This window comes from Carlito syrichta, unplaced genomic scaffold, assembly GCF_000164805.1.
Source record: "Carlito syrichta isolate Samal-C Ts95f unplaced genomic scaffold, Tarsius_syrichta-2.0.1 Scaffold302587, whole genome shotgun sequence".
In the NCBI taxonomy this organism is placed as follows: Eukaryota; Metazoa; Chordata; class Mammalia; order Primates; family Tarsiidae; genus Carlito; species Carlito syrichta.
This window is the reverse complement of record NW_007246683.1, coordinates 553,062-558,250: the sequence shown is the minus strand read 5'-3', so window position 1 is coordinate 558,250 and position 5,189 is coordinate 553,062.

Here is a 5,189-nt window from a genome sequence, read left to right as displayed (position 1 = left end):
CTGCTGGGCATGTCATACATTTTCCAGCTGGGAAAGACATTGGTTTATTAAAACTTATAGAAGTTACTGAGGGTGGCAGGTCGGTGAAGAAGAATCTGCATCTCGGGGCAGTGTGGTCTTTCTCCAAATCCCTCCAGACTCACCTCAGTGGGACCCTCCTTCCGGCTTTATATTTCCCATCTCTCCATCCTCTCACTGGCCCCTTCCCGGTGACTCTGGTTCTCCCTTGATCCCTTGGGATCGCTTTTGATTGGCTGGTTTGGGATTGGAAACTGGACATACACAACTCAACTCCTTCCTGGTCTCTCTGGGCGAGGCTGCCTGTAGAAAGCATGCTGTCTTGCTTGCTGCTACCATGAGCTGCACTATCCTAAGCTTGCTAATTCTGGAGTTGAGTGTTAATTTAGCATTTAATGCCAGAATTATGAAGGCCCACAGATAAATGTCGTGTCCTCCAACCTAGTCTTATGTTATGGACTTGTAATGTGGTAACCCCAAATCTGAGAGGGCTTCTGCATAATGTTTACCTATCCTAAGAAGTCACCCAGGGTTCAGCAGGGAAAGACACTGGTTTACTAAAACTTACGAGAGGCACCGATGTTGGTGGTTGGTGAAGAAGCCACACCTTGGGACAGTATAGCAAGCAATTTAATAATCAAAGCAATCAAGTTAATCATTCAAATTCCTGCCTGGTGTTTATAATTACACTGTTTTCAGCTTTGCTCGGTCACTTGCAGCCCATGACTCATTGTTGGGAATATGCATACCCTTCAGAGACCAGCCTTGGCTGGAGGCCACTCCTTGAGAGAGGACGGAAAGAAGCCAGGTATGGGTAAAACAATCTATGTCTGGACAATACCTCACAGAAATGCATGTTCGTAACCCTCCCAAATTTGTATGTTGAAATCCTAACCCCTAAAATAATGGTATTGGAAGGTAGGAACATTGGGAAGTGTCTAGGTCAGGATGGTGGAGGCCTCATGAATAGGATTAGTGCCCTTATAAAAGAGACCTCTCTTGCCCTCTTTCTGTCATGGGAGGACATAGAGAAAGGGTGACTGTCTGCAGTCCGGAAGAGGGCCCTCACCAGAATTCAACCATGCTGGTAACTTGATCACAGATTTCCAGCCTCCAGAACTGTGAGAAGTAAAATTCTGGATAAAACTCAGTCTACGGTACTCTTTAAAGCAACCCAGACTAAGGCATCTTGTCAATAAGAAAGGTAATATTTTGGGTCCTGCCTGTCTCACTGCTTATTTCTCACTTGCTTTGGAACTTGGCTGGGAAGAAGGGTGCAGCTTGTTGAACATTCTGAAAGACTCCAAAATAGAGGGGCTCCACTCCTCTGGAGAGACCACCACCCATTTATTCACTTAGTTGTTGTCTCTTGTTACTTTGTTGTTCTATAGGAGTTTCCACCTGTTGTTGTTTTTAAATGTAGTAAAAAGACCTTTCACTTCCAAAGAGCAGAAGACAGCATTATGCAATGCTGCTTCTACAACAAGTAGAGAAAAACGAATACATTAGGAAAATCATATTTGTAAAGATTTTGGAGAACTTTTGGATGCAATGAAGACTAGATAAATTAATATAAGAGAAGGAAGACTCCTCCCCAGGGCTAAGGAGACAGACACTTGTTAAGCTTTCCATAAAACAGCTGGGAGAACCTCAGCTGAGGAGCAGAAAAAATAAACCAAGAATGAAACAAATTCACTAAGTGCACCTGCAGCCCAACTCCCAGCCAAGCTCAGTTCCTCCTGGGATGAGGTGATTAGCCTTTTCCCACCAACTGGGCAGAGGAAAGGATAAACCTTCTTCCACAGCCTCCAGAGTTCTTTTATATGTGATGTCTAGCATACATCAAAAAACTTTGAGACATGTGAAGAGGCAGGAAAATGTAACCAAAACTTTTTCAAAATTCACAGAGGTGGTCAAGGACTTTAGAGGTAGCAGCTAAGAACTTTAAAATAACTATGAAAACTGTATTAAATAAAATAGAGGAAAAGATGACCAAAATGGATAACAAGATACAGAATGTAGGAGAAAATTGAAATCTATAAAATAATTAAATAGACAGTCTAGAATTGAAAACTATGGTATTTGAAATCAAGAGGCAGTTTCTCTCACCCATGCTGGCTTTGGCATGTCTTTCCTTCCTCTCTTCTTTCTCTAATAAACTTAGTTTTAAAACTTAAAAAAGAAAGACAAGAAATCAGGAGTTCTCGGATGGATTTAACAGGAGTTGTACACAGCAAAAGTCAAAAGGAACTCAAAAGTCAATAGGAAATTATCAAACTAAAGTACAGAGAGAAGAAATTGGAAAGAACAAAACAGTGTGCAGAGAATGCATGGGGCACCATCAAGTGTCTGACGTATTCAGGGACCAGAGGAAAAGAGAGAGAATGGACAGCAGAGAACAAATATTTGAAGAGATACTAGCTGAAAATTTTCCAAAACCAATACAAAACATCCACCCACTCATTTTAAAAACTCAACAAACCTCAAGCAGGATAATTGCAAAGTAAACCACACAGGCTCATCATAGTCAAACTGCCAAAAACCTAGAACAAAGATAAAATCTTAAAACCATTTATCAGAAAAAGGTGCATTTCCTGTGAAAAAGAAACTGTAAGGTGGATGACTGACATTTCACTAGAAGCTATACATATTTCAAAGATGTCCAGGCCCTCATCCCTGGAACCTATATTATGTTACCCTACCTGGCAAAAGAGACATCACAGATATGATCAAATTAAGGATCTTGAAACAGATTATCCTGACTATCCAGATGGGCTCAATCACAGGGGTCCTTACAAGAGTGGGATAGGAGAATTAGAGTCATAGAAGGAGGCGTGGGGTGAAAGCAGACATTGGGGTGATGCCATAGCTGGAAAGGGGGTCATGAGCCAGAGAATGGGGACAGCCTTCAAGAACTGGAAAAGGTAAGGGAACAATTCTCTCTAGAGCCCCCAAAAGGAACACAGCCCTGCTGACACACCTGGAGTTCAGCCCAGTGAAACCCATTTCAGACTTCTGATCTCCAGAAAGGTAAGATGATAAAATTGTGTTCTTTGAAGCCCCTGTGTTTGTGATCACTGGTTACAGCAGCAGAAGAAAGCTAAGAACTTGTAAATGTTAGCAGACTATGCAATGGCATCTCTCAGAGGTGTTATAAGTCCATAAATGAAGGTGAGCTACCACTTCAGTCAGCAGACCTCTTACCTCTTTGTGCATTCTTAAAATTCAGGGACCCCATCAGCTAATCACAATGAGAACCTAGGGCACAAACTTTGATACCTCAACCAGTCTTAGAGACAGATGAAAAATCTCTTGACAAACCCCAGCACTTCTAATGCATGGTTATTGAAAATGGAGATAACATTTAAAAGTAATTCATAAGTTTTTCTTTTTTCACACTTCCTTGTCAGTAATCTCCTGGTTTTGCTAGGGGAGGATTCAGATTATTACTGCTGGATTAAAGAGAAAGCAGCAACGTTCACTTCTTTTTTTTTTTGAGTTGGAGTCTCACTCTGTCATCCAGACTGGAGTGCAGTGGCCGCTCCTGGCCACCGCAGCCTCGACCTGCTGGGCTCCGGTGATCCTTCCACCTCAGCCTTCCAAGTAGCTGGAACTATAGGCGTGCACTACTACGCCCGGCTAGTTTTTCATTTTATTGTAGAGATGAGGTCTCGCCAAGTTGCCCAGGCAGGTCTCGAACCCACAGGCTCAGGCAATCCACTCACCTCAGCCTCCCAAAGCATGGGATTATAGGCTGAGCCACCGAACCTGGCTAATGTTCACTTCTTGACATCCAGGATAAGCTCCTGAAACCCATTTCAGAAACAAAAGTGAGTCAAGGATTTGAGAGAGAAAAGTCTTCTAAAAGTGTTCCTTTACATGTCAAGAAACAAAGTTAGAAAGAATAAACATGGAATTTTGTTTTATTATGGTAAAATATACATAACATAAAATTTACCATTTAACCTTTTTAAAAATTATTTTTTATTTATATTTATTTTTTAGAGACAGAGTCTCATTCTGTGGCCCAGGCTGGAGTGCAGTGGTGTGATCATGGCTCACTGCAGCCTCGAACTTCTGGCCTCAGGCAGTCCTCCCACTTCAGTCACCTGAGTAGCTGGGACTACAGGTGAGCACCACTGTACCTGGCTTCATTTTAACCACTTTCAGTTCAGAGGAATTAAGTACATATTTGTATTGTTGTACAACCATCACCACCATCCATCTCCAGAACTTTTTCATCTTCCCAAACTGGAACTCTGTCCCCATTAAACACTAACTCCCTATTTCTCCCACCTCAGCCCCTGGCAACCAGCATTCCTTCTTCTGCATCTGTGAATTGGAACCGGCCAGGTGCCTCAAGAGTGGAGAGCTTTGCTTTCCAGCAGTAGGATGGGAGAGGAGTGGAATATAACTTGTGGACAATTTCCTGCCACACAGGAATGCAATCCATCCCATGTTCTTGGGTTGGAGGAAGGGTATGAGGAGAAAGGGAGATTCAGAGAGTTGAGACTTGAGGGTGAGACCTCGGTTCCCCCTGTCACTGGAAGGAGGAAGGATGGGGACCCCAGCAGGTTAGGGAATCTCAGAATAGAGGGTACTTGCCTTGCGTTCTGCCCGCCAGTGGGCCCAGCCTCTGTCCCACGATTGTACGCAGATTCCTATGTGCCACCTGGAAAGACTGAGCATTGCTCTAGAAACCAAGTTCACCCAGAATGGACAAAACTACAAACTCAGTGTGACTGTGCCCTCCAGGCTGGAGGAGGTTAATTTTTTTTTCACTACTGAGCAGAAATGGGACTCTTCAACAAATCGAGTCCAGTTGTAGAAAATAAAGAAAGTGGTATTTCTGCACACCTGGGTCTTAACTATAAATTTTATGCCCACTACAAATACCCTGGCCCAGGAGAGTCTTTCCTGTCCCCCACAGGGTTCAAGGCCAGTGTCCCTTGGCTTCCCGAGCTATTTGGCTCTGAGCTGGGTGGGGCCCGCACGCAGGAGCAGCAGCTCCGTGTAGAAAGCTGTTTCGGATTTCTCCCCTGGGCAGGACGCCACACGCACATGTTGCAGCCCCTGCCAGCAGCCAAGCCCAGTACCCTGGCAAGCCACCCGCCTCCCAGGCTGCTCAGGCCACTTGCAAATGCCCGTCCCCACCTCCTTACCCACCCACC